Source organism: Pleurodeles waltl, chromosome 4_2 (assembly GCF_031143425.1).
Source record: "Pleurodeles waltl isolate 20211129_DDA chromosome 4_2, aPleWal1.hap1.20221129, whole genome shotgun sequence".
In the NCBI taxonomy this organism is placed as follows: Eukaryota; Metazoa; Chordata; class Amphibia; order Caudata; family Salamandridae; genus Pleurodeles; species Pleurodeles waltl.
In genome coordinates, this window is record NC_090443.1 from 827,358,665 (window position 1) to 827,374,575 (window position 15,911).

At 49.4% G+C, this 15,911-nt stretch overlaps 1 protein-coding gene across 10 annotated transcripts in view; it reads left to right on the forward strand.

The window, feature by feature from the left end:
* The window catches only part of DOCK7 (dedicator of cytokinesis 7), a 1,022,674-nt gene that overhangs the window by 651,267 nt on the left and 355,496 nt on the right, over nucleotides 1-15,911 (forward strand). The gene's annotated exons all lie outside the window — the stretch shown is intronic.

A 15,911-nucleotide genomic window follows, 5' to 3' on the forward strand; every position in this document is an offset into this window, starting at 1 on the left:
GAAACTGAAATAGGAAAACCTTAGAATATGTTTTTGTATAATCACTCTTGCTTCATTAGTGAGTTTAATGTAATGTAACAAAGTTTCTCTTGTGATGTCTTTCTTTTTGAAACAAGGGCCTGTCTGGGCAGTGTTGAATCATTATCTCCGAGTCTTTAGAATGTGAACTCCAGTGAACTCCATCTTCACCTTATTTGTGTTTGCTGCTGTATAGGGCATTATGACTCTTGACTTGGAAATTTCAAAGAGGAAGCATATCAAGAATGGTGAATATGACTCATGACCCTAGTGTTCTGATCGCCAAGTATATCAGACCATATATTTCAATCCAATCAGAACTGTGGGTCTGCTTTTCTCATTGGCACCACCACCACATTTCAAAGTATGACCCTGGTATCTGCTGAAGAACTGATTTGCGTCACCATCTACCCTACAGTGCTGTCACCGGCTATGTCAGCTGTACGTTTGAAAACCGAAGCCCCGAACATCTCAAAATGACACCTCAGAGAAACTTATGAAGTAGTCCAACACACAAGTTTTTGCCAGGATAACATTGCAGCAGCATAGGATGAGCTAAATTTTGCAGACCTTCTATTTGCAGACAATGCCATGGAGTTAATTTTCCAGCTGCTCATATGGTGAGACATAGGGCCTCATTACAAGGCTGGAGGTTGCATTCCAGGCGGTCCTACCGCCACATTACGACCCTGACGGTTGGACTGCCTCAAGACCACCGTCTCCCCCAGGAACGTGAGTCCAAGCGGTTAGACGGCGGTCTGAGTTGTGATAGCCGCTGCTGCGCTGAGCTCAGTGCCACCGTGCTGATTACAACTCTGCTTTCTGCCAGTCTTTTCATTCCTGTCACCCCTCCATGGAAATGCTGGTGGAGAGACAGTGGGGAGGGTGGTGGAGCGGGGGCAGGGGAACCCCTGCGCTGCCCATGCCCACAGCGTTGGGCAGTGCAGGGACCCCAATGCCCAGCCCCGCCTGAATGCACACTGGCTGCTTGGCAGACAGTGTGCATTCCTAGGGTCTGTTGTGTTATGGTATTGGTCTCGGCTCCCTTACCAATACCGTAGCACTGTTCCCCTTGGTCAGCCCGTCATAATACAATGCTCCCAGCGGTCAGCCCGGTGGGAACGTCGTAATACAATGTTCCATCCGGTGAGCTGGCGGGAAACGTTGTAATACAACTGAGGAGTGACTCAGCATGGATAACGGCAGCATCATAATGAGCCCAATAGCTTTTGCGCAGCTGAGCAAATATGCAATCTTCCTTATAAGTGAGATATGGAGTAGTGATAAGTATTTTAACCTATCATACCTCAAAGCTAGCATGCCTGTGCTATAAAATTGAGTTATATAGGTATGTGTTTTGCTGCACCTCTTCAGAAGTGTTTGACAAAATGCATCCCAATCATGGAAACATACAGCTCACGGTTATCTCTAAGGTAGCAGTCACAGTTGTAGACATCCTCCATTCTAGAGTTCAAACACTTTTCTTGGTTTCATGGTGACCCCTATACATCCTATTCAATATTTGAGAGTTTTGCTTTCCCAAGCGGATCTGATCTACTACCCATACCTGTACAGTGAGACATTTGTCAGTGCTTTACGTTTAAAAAAAAAAAAAAAATATTTGGATTGTGTAGTACTGATACATTTTGCGTGTTTATGTTGAGAACACTGCCTGGAAATGGGTTTCCTAGACCCTCTGACACTAAGCACTTAGTCAGTGTGCCATTGTGACACAGAAATCCCAATTGACTGCAATCACCTCACAACCTACTGAGAAGTACTTGAGTGAGATGCTTGTATATAACATGCAATCCTGTAAGATTTCACAGGGATTGGGAAACTCTAAACCCTCTTTTTTCATCAATAGGCACACTCCAGAACACTAGGAAATCGGGGATGTATTTTCAAGGTTTATTCTAATCAATTTTCTAAAATGGTTCATGCAGTACAAATAGTAACTATTATAAACATAGACAAGAAAGTGGCAATAATACTCATCAGAAGTCAGAATAATACAAAAAATTGTAACATTATGATGGTGTCATAAAGCTTTTCTACATCAATATCCCCAACCCGCCACCTTTTTATCTGCTGCCTAGAGAAATATCATGTTTGGTGGCATGTGTGGCTGTGGATACACATGCTCAGCATACTTCTGCCATCTAGTGTTGGGTTTGGATGTGTGCAAGTTGTTTTTCTTCAAAGAAGCTGTTGGAATCACGATGTAATTGACTCCTCTCGGTGACAATGCGCATGGGCATCAACTCCATTGTTAGATTGTTTTATTTCCGCCATCGGTTTTGGACGTGTTATTCGGTGCTCCGGTTCGAAATAGTTTTGGGCTCCCCTTAGAACATGGTATGTTTTCATACTCATTGGTATTGGTTTCGTTCACGTTCTACCAACGTACATCGGGAACAGAAGCAAACTCTTGTCCGTCAGTTCGACGAATTTCCATCCTGGCCTTCAGGCTTTGCTCGTTCTTGCTTCGTCATCTTATTTCACGTCCGTCATTACAAACAAATAATGCGCTGCTAATGGAACCGACACCGTTTCGATTTTGTCCCTCTTGCCACGTTAAATACCAGCTTCATTTTTTAGCCTCTGCCTTTCTCCGGACCACAGCGAGGAGAGTTGCGAGGCCTGTCGATCGTTTTGATCAAAGAATACACTCGGGGATCATTAAGCGCAGGAAAGAAATGCAGCCGAAGGAATTGGAGCAGACGGCAGACATCTTCGATCTCCAAGACATCCAGCTGCACGCAGAGCTGCACAAGGCTTCGGAAGCTGAGGAAAGGGCCTTTTCCATTCCAGACTCCGAATCGGACTCTGAAACAGAGATGAGCGGGCTCATGCAGGATGTTCCACTGGTGCAGTGAGTACAAAGGCACCTACCCCGCCCAACAAAAGACTTTCGGCCCGACCGAACATACTGCTTCTGGGCAAAATCTGGAAAAGATTTGTTTTCTATTGTCAAAAGAAATAAATTGACCCTTTCAATGCAACTATTCAAAATATTGTTTGCTGTTTGCTTCTTTTACACACTTGTGGGTTAGCGTACACATCACTACTGCTACTCCATGCAGCAGTATCTGCATATCTACAAAATAGCCAACATTTATCACTGTTCAGGATAACTGTGATTAAGGTATTTATGGAAGGCCCTAAAAGAATAATTCCACCTAGAGCGCCCCCAGCACCTATATGGAACGCTTATATTGTACTTACTAGACTAATGGGTTTGAACCATTACATAACTGTCCAATTCAATTCCTTTCATGGAAGGTAGCATTTCTAGTAGCAATCACTTCACTAAGACGTATGAGTGAGCTTCAGTCATTAACTTTAGAGGAACACTTCTTCCAAATTCATAAAGATAAAGTAGCACTACGTACCAATCCAAAATCTAGTTCCACAGGTTGTCTCTTCTTTTCACCTAAATCAATCGGTTGAATTACTGTTTTTCTTCCCACAGCTTGAATCAGTTGCAGAAAGAGCTCTACACACTTTAGATGTTAAAAGGACATTAATGTATTATGTTGACAGAACTAAACAGTTTCATAAAACCAAACAACTCATGTTGCTTTCTCACCTCCACACAGAGGCTATATCTGAAGCAGGTATCTCAAGATGGATAATTTAATGTATCCAGACCTGTTATGCTAAAGCTTTTGGGTAATATACCAATTGCAGAAATTTGTAAAGCAGCCACTTGGTCAAATCCATACACTTTCACTAAACACTATTGTGGGGATGTACTAGCACGACAACAGGCAAATGTTGGACAGGCAGTACTTCATACTCTTTTTCAAACAACCGCAACTTAGCCACTGCTTTCTGGAGGGCACTGCTTCACAGTCTATGCAGATCATGTGTATCTATAGCCACACATGCCACCTAACAGATTATGTTACTTACCATGTAAGCATCTGTTCGTGGCATGTAGTGCTGTAGATTCACATGTGCCGCCCTCCTCCCCAGACACCCATGGCCGTTGTAGTACTTTATTACACTTTATTTGCATGGCCATCTTTTCTAGACACTCTAAACACACTCCATTCTCACCTGACTGCCGGAAAACAATTTAACAATAGAGTCAATGCCAGGCACACTATCACAGAGAGCAGGAGTCACTTGCCCACATGATTCCAACAGTTTCTTTGAAGAAAAACAACTTGCACACATCCAGACCCAACACTTGATGGCAGAAGTATGCAGAGCATGTGAGCTTGCCGCACTAAATCCCTCTTTGAGATGCATGCCCTTAATTTGCCAAAGTTTAGTCCGCTATGGCACAAGGCATAACCTTTTTTTTTTTCCCCCTCATTCACCTCAGACTCCAAACCAAATCCAATATTTCGCCTTTCCCGCCCTCTCATAGATGGAGATGTCCAATGCCATGGAGACCCCTTCTCTGTCACTCACCCTTCAATGGGAAGAAAGAAAGCTGAACACACATGGCTGGAGGCTCGGCAAAGAAATTGTATAAACATTGGACTTCGTACATCAAGATTGTGTGCCCCTATCTGGTCTTTACGGACTCCCCTGGTCCCTTTTCCATTCTACCAGGGGAGCCCACATTTTTCCCCTCTTCTTTTTTGGGCCACCTGCCTCTAGATCCATTTTAGACGTAAGAAAAAGAGCATTAAGCCACTCCGAGGAACTTCGCCATCCAATTCTGACAGATTTCTCTTCTGACCAGTAGGATTGAGTAAAAAAATCAAATTCTTCCATTTCTACCCACGGTTTGGGTTCCTGTATTTTCCCAAATATAACCAGGGGGAGGCTTATCATAATTTCTCGACCCAATATACTTGCAAGAGTTCTACACACTTCTGCCCAAAAAGAGAAAAAAACTGGACACTCCAGAAACATATGAATATCAGTTGCACGCTGCAAACTGCATTTGGGACAGTTTACCTCTCCACCTTTCCTCATTTTGGTGAGCCTTTCCGGCGATATATAGGCTTGATGTATGGAGAAGAGATGATTTTCCCGTAGTGGAGCGGGCTTTAATATCTTGAACAAAGTACGCATTGATGTTTTCCACCATACCTGCACCCGTTCCAGAGGCATAATTTCCCCCCCCAAAGAGTTTTGGCCAATACAAAGTCTCCATCCAGTCCCTCTAAGATTTCCCTGTACCAGTCCAAATCCTTCTTAGGGGCTGAAGACTTAACAAGTAATCTGTCTTCTAACAAATTTGCTGGTCCAAAACTTGTTCTGGCCCTCTGTAACCAACCTTTTAATTGGATGTGTTTCAATCTAGGAAGGGCCACTCCTGTGTTATCCTTTAGCTCTTCCCAGGAAAGCAGGACTCCATCCCTAAGGAGGTCTCCCCAGACTACTATACCAGCCTTCTTAATTGGCAAGGCTAAAACATCCTTCAAACACTCAGGAGTGCCTGGTGATTCCCAGATAGGGGCATTTTGGCCAAAGTAACTAACTCCCTCTGCTGATCTTAACTGATACCAACTCGTTGCGAGGACACATAGGCCCTCATTACAACCCTGGTGGAAAATCCCGCTTACTGCCCTGCTGACGGCCGCCAACATACCGTGACCACGGCGGTATTCCACTACCGGTATTATGACCCACACTGAGAAAACCGCCACTATACAGACACCCACACAAGTCTGCCAGACCAAAGGTCACTGATAAACTGGCGATAGCAAAACCCACGCCATCACACCAATAGGAATACTCCCACAGTATCACGACCCACGAATCAATGCAGCGGTCTTTCAAACGCAGTAAACCATTGGCGGTACACACCGCCGCGCTCAAAATACACACACACTTACAAAACTCACTATAAAACACACACCCACATTACCCACAACCCCTTACAGCGAAAAAATTTAAACAAGCAGAGAGAGAGAAAAGCAAAGACCACACCATCATCCAGAGGCACAGAACACCATCACACATACACCATCCACACACCTCACAGCACACACCCCAACACATCACCCCACACATCACCTCACACATCACTCACACCACATCATGGCACCTCAAAGACACCCCAGGTTTTCTGAGGAGGAGAACAGGGTCATGGTGGAGGAAATCATCCGGGTAGAGCCACAGCTATTCGGGTCACAGGTGCAGCGGACCTCCATTGCAAGGAAGATGGAGCTATGGCGGAGAATCGTCGACAGGGTCAACGCAGAACCAGAAATGACATCAGGAAGAGGTGGAACGACCAACGGTGTCTGGTGTCTTGAAACAGTGGTTTCAAGACACCAGATTGCTGTACAGAGGACTGGCGGTGGACCCTCACCTCCTCCCCCATAACTAACAACATGGGAGGAGCAAGTCTTGGCGATCATGCATCCTGAGGGCCTCGCAGGAGTAGCAGGAGGACTGGACTCTGGTAAGTCAAATCTTTACTACTTTATCCCCCACCCTACCTGCATGCTATCACAAACTCCTACCCCTACCCTCACCCCCATCACTTCAACACCTCACATATACCCCACCATCACAACCCACCCATCCCAATACCAAGCCCTGCATGCAACAACAGTGCATGGACACCCATCACAGACCTGCATGGACACCCATCACCACAGCATGCCCAGTAGAGAGACTCACCAAACCCACATAATCACCAATCACACAAGGCCAAGGCGACAGTGCAAGCACATTAATACAGGGGAACACACCCATTGCACATGATGGCACACACAGATACAATAACAATGCATTTACATCCCAACAGGACCCCTACCCAACATCACCGGACAGGAGGTGCCAGCCATATCCAGTCCCCCCACAGAAGAGGCTCACTGTGATGGCAGCAGCTCTGCACGCCTGGATCAGGATGACCAGCCTGCCCATCTGGGACCTCTGGACAGTCGGTTCCCCTGCCACACTACGAAACCACCACAGAACCTTCCCCCCGAGGAAACACCAGCACCTCACCCACCCAGTGGGACCATGCCACTGTCCCCAGGACATGTCAATCAGCAGTGTGTCCACCACTACAGGGACCCCAGCAAACCCACTAACCCAGGACGATCAGGGACCTGGGGTCAGTGGCAGTGGGCACACGGTTCAGGGGACAGAGGCACAGGACAACACGGAACCTGAGAGGACTGCTGTGCGACGGGGGAGGGCAGGCCTAGGGAACCCACTCTTCACGAGGCACTCTCCAACATCATGGGAGCATACCACCATTCCCAGGAGACTATGGGCACGGTACTGGCCAAGTTTCAGGAGACCCAGCGGCTGCAGGAGGGATACTACATGGGTTTCAGGGAGGACCTCACCAAAATCTACACCATCCTGGTCACCATAGCAGGGGTGCTGGCTGACATGGGCAAGACCATGAGGGAGGCAGTAGCACAACAAAGGGCCCCTGACACTAGCCAAACCGAGGAACAGCCTTCCACCTCTGCCGGGGCTGGTGGACAGGAGGCACCGCCACAGGAACAACAGGCCACCAGCACCCTACCCCCTGCAGAAGGAGAACCACCCCTCAAACGGTCCCTGCGATCCAGGTAGAAGCCAGAGAACATTGCCAAGACCCCCACCAGGAAATAAGACTCTCCTGATTGTCACCCTTCTGTCCCACTATGTCACCCTGTCCAACTTGAACTGCCATTACTCCCCTTCCTATGCCCCATTGGACAATGCACCTGTGATACCAAGAGACTGGACTCTACTATGGACCTTCCTCCACCATCACCCCAGCCCCTTGCACATACCCCTATACTCATTAGCCCCTAAATAAACACCCTTTAATCACAAACCAATCTGGAGTCAGTCTGATCGTTCACAAATGTATTATGACAACATTAGCAACATATAGCAATGTAAATGTTCATTTACTGATACCAGTGTATGACAGTTGTTGGCCAGCAGTACATATAGCAGAAGACAGAATGTGGTACCCAGATCTGCAAAAAGTAAATCCAAAGGGAACAATCAGTGTCCATAGACAGAGGTCAAGAGGCTGACATGTACAATGTCCTACAGTATTCTGAAATGTGAGGAGGAGTTACAGTCTCTTACCTGTGTGTCACTGGAAGAACTGCATGATGATGTTCGTTCTGTTGTCAATATCTTCTTCCTCTGCCTCCTCTTCCTCACAGTCCACAGGCTGCACTGCTGCCACAAGACCATCACCAGGCTCATCCTCCTGCAGAAAAGGCACCTGGCGTCTCAATGCCAGGTTGTCCAACATGCAGCATGCCACAATTATATGGCACACCTTCTTGGGTGAGTAGTATAGGAAGCACCCTGTTAGATGGAGGCACCGGAATCTGGCCTTCAGGAGGCCGAACGACCTCAATAATACGCCTGGTTTGGCCATGTGCCTCATTGTAGCGGTCCTCTGTCTTTGTCCTGGCATTCCTCACTGGGGTCAGTAGCCATGAGAGGTTGGGGTAACCAGAGTCACCTGCAAATTTCGAGGAATACCTGTTAGACACACACTAACCCTTAGGGACTACCCCATACCCAGACACCTAATCATACTGTGTGGGGACCTTGGCCTCACCTATTAGCCACACCCGGTGCCTCTGGAGTTGGCCCATCATACAAGGGATACTGCTATTCCGCAAGATATAGGCGTCATGCACAGAGCCAGGATATTTGGCATTTACATGGATGATGCACTGGTCCGCCAAACACACCATTTGCACATTCATCGAATGGTAGCTTTTTCTATTTCTGTACACTTGTTCATTTCTGCAGGGGGGGGGGGGGGGGGAAAGGCCACATGTGTACCATCAGTAGCACCAATGATGTTGGGGATATGTCCCAGGGCATAGAAGTCAGCTTTCACAGTGGGCAAATCCTCCACCTGGGGGGAACACGATGTAGCTGCAAATGTGTTTCAGCAGGGCAGACAAAACTCTGGTCAACACGTTAGAAAACATTGGCTGAGACATCCCAGATGCCATGGCCACTGTAGTTTGAAAGTAGCCACTTGCCAGGAAATGGAGCACTGACAGGACCTGCACTAGAGGGGTTATACCTGTGGGCTGGCGGATAGATGACATCAGGTCTGGCTCCAATTGGGTACACAGTTCTTGGATTGTGGCACGATCAAGTCTGTATGTGAGTATGATGTGTCTGTCTTCCATTGTCGACAGGTCCACCAGGGGTCTGTACACCGTATGATGCCGCCATCTCATCATCTGCCCCAGGGGCTGTAGCCTATGGAGGAGAACGGTGAACAGAGGGTCATTTACCACATAGGTAGCACAACTGTGTCTGCAGTAATGTTAGTAAATCCGTGTGTGAATAAGTTAGTCCGTATATGTGCCAATAGGTGCTGTGACGCAGTTAGGTGCCATGCCATGTGCACCCCTGAAATGGCAGCTGCCTGACTTGTGAGGAGGGACAAGGGGAAATGAGGTAACTGCGCTGGCGTTGTGCAGCGTCGCGGTAGGCGGTCGAAGACCGCCGCGCAGATCTGCATTGGTTATCATTGGTCCCTATGGGTTTCAGGAGCCAATGGCCATGTACGCTGGCGGTGACGGTACGCACCGCTGCGGACGTGACCACCTTTTTCTATCTGTTCACTCATTTGATACCTGACCATCAACAGGAGAGGACCTACACTGCAAGTGCTGCTGTGACCTGAGTCTGGAAGCGACAATGGCTCATGTGTCTGTGGAAAGGGCCCCTGCCTTCACTGCGTAGGAGTTGGACAAACTGGTGGATGGGGTCCTCCCCCAGTACACGCTACTCTACGGTCCTCCAGACAAACAGGTGAGTACACTGTGAGCATGATGCGTGGGCAATGCCTGTTTGGAGTGGTGTGGATGGAAGCCACATGTTGGGGGGGGGGCTGAGGGCTGCATGTGAGGATGGTCCGTGTATGTGCGTCAGGGCATGGGTGGGAACTGGTGGGCAATGAGTATGACGGTCCGGAAAGGTGAGTAATTTCCTTTCCTCCTGTACTTTTCCTCTAGGTCAGCGCCCACCAGAAGAAGGGTATTTGGCGTGCCATCGCCAAGGAAGTGCGGACCCTGGGGGTCTATCACAGACGGAGCACCCACTGCCGCAAGAGATGGGAGGACCTGCACCGCTGGAGCAAGAAGATGGCGGAGGCCCAGCTGGGGCTGGCCTCCCAACGTGGAAGGGGTGCCCGTCGCACCATGACCCCCCTGATGTTCCGCATCCTGGCGGTGGCCTATCCGGAGTTGGATGGGCGCTTGAGGGCATCACAGCAGCCACAAGGGGGTGAGTACAGTGTCATAAAGCTGACTCTGCGCGGTTTAGGAGAGATCTGGGTGTGGGCTGTGGGTGCCCCTAGGCAAGGGTGGTCTTGCCAGGGTAGCTCCCTTGTTTGCAGGCTCAGAAGCACCCCTACCCCAATGGTACAATTGGACAGCTACTAGTGTGCAGGGTCCTGTGGGTGTCTGGTGTGCATATGTTGGCGTTAGGCATTGTACCCCATGGGGTGGTGACTACCATAGTGGGTGGTTGGCCAAGGCCTAGTGCAAAGGGCAGCTCTGTGTGTGTTGTGTCCGCCAACGGTAATGGTGTTGCTGCCATTGACCATGTGTGTACTCTGTCTCTCCCCCCTTCTTGTTTTGTCACCCTGTCCTTGTGTGCATTAGCATCATCTGGCGGAGGAGGAGAGGCGCCGGCGACGGAAAGAGCTGCATCACACATGGCCCAGGAGGGTGAATCCACGGAGGGTGAAGGCACCAGTGGGACGGAGGGCGAGGGGAGCTCCACGAAGGGGACAGGAGGGGGAACCAGCGACAGCGGCGACTCCTCTGATGGAAGCTCCCTGGCAGTGGAGGACACCTCTGTGCCCACCCCAACAGGTACAGCTGCCACCCCCCTACCAGCACCGCCCTCCCAGCAGCCCCATAGCATGTTTCACGTGCCCGCTCACCCAGGAGGGTGGGCATCTCCTTCGCCCCAGGCACCTCAGGCCCTGCACCAGTCAGCCCTGCTGCCCTCAGTGAGGAGGCTATTGGCCTCCTAAGATCCCTCACTGTTGGGCAGTCTACCATTCTGAATGCCATCTAGGGTGTCGAGAGGCATTTGCAGCTAACAAATGCATAACTGGAGGGCATTCATTCTGGCGTGGCGGCCCAACAGAGAGCATTTCAGGCTCTGCCTCAGCACTGATGGCAGCCATTGTCCCTGTGTCCAGCCTCCCCCCTCCAACTTCCACCACCCAGACTCAATCCCCTCTACCTCAACCTATCCCAAGCACACCATCAGACCAGCATGCACACACATCAACAGACAAAAGTGGCTCAGGAAACATAAGCACCACACATCCCACAGGCACTCACACAGGCACCATACCCATGCACACATACCAACATCCACTTCCTCCACTGTGTCCCCCTCCTCCACGTCCTCCACCTCCCTCCCAGTCTCGTCTCCACTCACACCTGCATGCATTACATCATCAGCCACTGCCTCCATCACCAGCAGGCCCATCACTACACACCGCTCACGTGCAATCACCACCCCCACTACCATTCACACATCCCCTGTGTCCTCTCCCAGTGTGTCTGTGAGCCCTCCTCCCAAACTACACAAACGCAGGCACACACCCACCCAACAGCCATCCACCTCACAACAGCCTCCAGCCTATGCACCTTCACCCAAACTCAGCAGACGTACACCTCCTACAGCCACTACCTCTTCCACCACTCCCACACCCCCTCCATCTTCCCGTCCCAGTGTATCTAAAATACTTTTCCTAGCTAACTTGAACCTCTTCCCTAACCCTTACCAACTCCCCCCTTCCCCCCCACCACATCCGTCCCCTATGGCCAGGATGTCTAGATCCCAGCCCAGCACCTCAGCCACCACATCTGCGTCTGCTGTGATCCGTGCAAGTCAGGGTGGATCGAAGTGGGCACCCGTCAGAGCTGCCAGTGTGCTACCTACAGATGGGAAAGACCACCCTATTCCGCCACCTGCAAAGGTCAAAAAGGGGCCGGCTTCCAGCAGGGGAAAGTCGCACCAACCACCCAGCAAGGCCTCGCCAAAACACAGAGAGAGCAGTGCCAAGGTCCCAGCAGCGACTGCCAAGGTGGGGAAGGGCCACAAGACAAAGGGCAAGTCACCTCAGGGCACGGTGTCTCCTGGTGAGGGGCTGGTGACCACGATTTCGTCAGGGATGCCAGCGACCTGTTCCACAGTAACCACCGCCGCAACGACCGCCACCTGCACCGCTGCTGCAACAATGTCAGTCTGCAGCATCCTCCCCAAGGATCAGCCATCCGAGGCTGCTGGAGACGATATGGTGTCTCCCTCCACCACAACAGACACTTGCACCACGGCCAGCACCAGCAGCATCTCCACCGCAGCCACCGCCACCTGCACCGCCACGTGCCCAGCCAGTACCACTCTGTCGGACGTCAGCAGCATCACCAGTGGGCAGCCGTCCGAGGCTGCCGGCGACGTCCTGGACACGTCACTTGAGGCACCACCTCCAGCACTGACACGACCAGCAGTTGGCAGCCTAAGTCGCCGCAGGATGGAGTGTAGCTCTGCCTCCATGGAGCATCATGCTTCCTGTTCCAGGTACATCGCGTGGCTGACACTCAGGTGAGAGGATGTTAACTGCCACACCCCAGGTGCAGCATCACTGGGCACAAAGCCCCCTCAAGAACCAGTGGAGATATGCATCCACTCCCCCAATCCTTGGGAGGATGAAGCACTGGGCACAAAGCCCCCTCCACAACCAGTAGAGTTATGCATCCACTCCCCCAATCCTTGGGAGGATGAAGCACTGGGCACAAAGCCCCCTCCAGAACCAGTGGAGTTATGCATCCAGTCCCCCAATCCTTGGCAGGATGAAGCAATCTGGGCACAAAGCCCCCTGCAGAACCAGTAGAGAGATACATCCACTCACCCAATCCTTGACAGGATGAAGCAATCAGGGCACAAAGCCCCCTCCAGAACCAGTGGAGATATGCATCCACTCACCCAATCCTTGGCAGGATAAAACACTCTGGGCACAAAGCCCCCTTCAGAACCAGTGGAGATATGCATCCACTCCCCCAATATTTGGCAGGATGATGCACTCTGGGCACAAAGCCCCCTCCAGAACCAGTGGAGAGATACATCCACTCACCCAATCCTTGGCAGGATGAAGCACTCTGGGCACAAAACCCCCTCCAGAACCAGTGGAACATGTCACCCACTTGAGAGACTGTGGCTTTGCACTCCCCAGGACCAAGCAGTGGCCAAACCACCCACTTGAGAGACTGTGGCTTTGCACTCCCCAGAAGCAAGCAGTGGGCAACCCACCCACTTAAGAGACTGTTGCTTTGCATTCCCCAGGACCAAGCAGTGGGCATGGAGCCCCCTCGGGGAGCAGTGGCGTCGTACCATCTTCCGGCTGAGGTGCCCCCCCTCCACTTCCCCCTGAGGTGCCTGTGTTTTTTTCACCCTGATGCCCCTGTAGTGTTCTCTCCGTTTTGAGGCAGGTGTCATGTGTGCGCTTTGCCCATGCTTTTTGGGACCACTGTTCCACGGACATTTACAAGGGACAGTGTACGGAATTGTGTACGTAATGTAAATATTTGTATATACTGCTTATTTATTTTTTTCTTTTGATGTATCTGAATGTTCCAATATAACACTGGTTAGACTCATTTCCTTTTGTCCTTGCGTTCTTCCAGGGGGCGACGGGGTGTATCTGTATTGTTGTTGGATATGTTTGTGTGTATGGTGATGTGGGTGAGGGTGGGGGTGTTGCGTGTGTGTGCCACTCTCTTTTCCCTCCTCCCCTCCCCTGTGTGCTAGGTGCAGTACTCACCGTCACCGCCGCCTTCTTTCTACTTCGTGGTGTATTAGTAGATACACCAACATAGGGAGGATCTGCAATTCGGGCTCCATGGCGTCCTGGTTCTTCGTGGAGTGTCAAGAGGTGAGTGGTTTCCCTTCCAAAGACTGTTTCCGCCGTGCTTTTGATGGCGTTGGTACCGTCCAGGAAAAGCTGGCGGATTGGTGCCTTGTAATACAGTGGGTGGTACATTGTCTTCCGCCTGTCTGTTGGCGGTGACCGCCTCGGTGTTTGTTGCTACCGCCGTGGAGGTCGGAGTGTTAAAGTGCCTGTCTATGTTGGCGGTTTCCGCCGTGGTCATGATCCCATTTTTTTTTTACCTCCGGCCTGTTGCCCGTGTTACAGCCGCTTTAACACCGACCGCCAGGGTTGTAATGAGGGCCATAGTGTCTTCAATTTTACCTTTTTGAAGAATTTCGGATCGCCGAATTTGTAAAGAAAACCCTTTGTTACCCCTTTAACAGTGGCAACCATAGCTTTAAACATATCACCAATTGCTGTGGAGTCTGGAGATGTGAAAAGCATCATTGTATTTTTAAATTTGAATGCCCAGGCGTAATATTTTAAGTCTGGGAGTACCAAACTCCCCTTCTCTCACCTTGTGCGCAACTTTTTCCAAGAAATCCTAGGCCCTTTAGATGCCCATATAAAGGAGATTCTCCTTTGCTGATTTTTTTTCTAGATAACTCTTATGCATTGAAAGTGGGATGGAACTGTACAAAAAGTTCAATCTAGGCAAGATCACCATCTTAACCAGATTGACTCTACCCACTATTGTCAGGGGAAGGTGCACCCATCTCTGCATTAACTTAAACATTCGCCCGAGAGTAATTTTAGGTACTTTGTGGAAAGATACTCAATCTCCTGTGTGATTGTTATGCCTAAGTATCTCATTTCACTCTTCACTTGTGCTTGTTCCTTCTTCTGGTTCCATGCCATGATCTCTGTCTTCCCAGCATTCACACAATATCCAGACACTCCACCATAGTCCTCTGATAAAGCCATAAGTGTGGGGAGAGCTGTTGATAGATCAGCAGTGTACACTAAAAGGTTGTCTGCTTATAAAGCTACCTTTTTCTCCCAAACGTTGCAATTAAAAGGGGATATTAAGGAGTCCTGCCTTATTTTCCTAGCAAAGGGTTCTATATAGAGGTTGAACAGTAGGGGGGGGACAGAGGGCAGCCCTGCCTAGTACCTATGGTTATCCTGAAAGGCTCTGTGAGGTTTCCGTTTACTAATACTCTTGCCGAGGGGACATTATAAATCAATCCTATAGCTCTATAGAATTTTCCTCCCACCATATTGTATAAACTCAAAATCCGACTTAAATACTTCCAATTAACTCTATCAGAGGCACTCATTCCATCTAGAGTTATTACTGCTAGAAGAACTTCAAAGGTTGTAGCCATATCTATTGCCCCTACCAGATTAAAAGTCAATTTGTGTAAAAATCTTCCTCTAATAAAACCTTTCTGGTCGGGACGTATCAGACGACTCAGCACTCCACTTAATCTATCCGCTAATATTTTAGCAAATATTTTATAATCACTGTTCAGCAAAGATATAGGCCTGTGCGATTCACAGTTCGCCAGGTTCTTACCAGGCTTCAAAATCAGTGTAATGGTGGCCTTGTTCCATGAAGTCGGAATGGGAACTCTGTTTAAAATAAATCCCTGTACAAAATACTAACAGGGCTGGAATTATTGCCTCCCCCAGAGCCTTATAAAGATCTGTCGGGATACCATCTGGCCCAGCTGCTTTGCCTCCCTTACTACATTTCAGAGCATTCCTGATTTCCCTCAAAGAAATTGGCTTGTTCAGAAGGGTCTGCTCTTCTCGTGTAATATAAGGGAGTATGTCTTCTCCTAACCAATTTCCTATGTCCTCTTCTCTCACCATTGCCTCTTCTGTTTGAAGTTGTGTGAAAAACTCTTGAAAGGAATGCTCTATAACCTTACTACTCGATGACCTCTCCCCAGACTGGTCTAACTCAATTTCTTTAATACGTTTCTGCACTTGGTCATGTTTGCTCTTCCAAGCTAACAACTTTCCTGCATTTTCTCCATACTCGAAATGTGCCAACTTACTAGCCTCCTCTCTTTTTCTA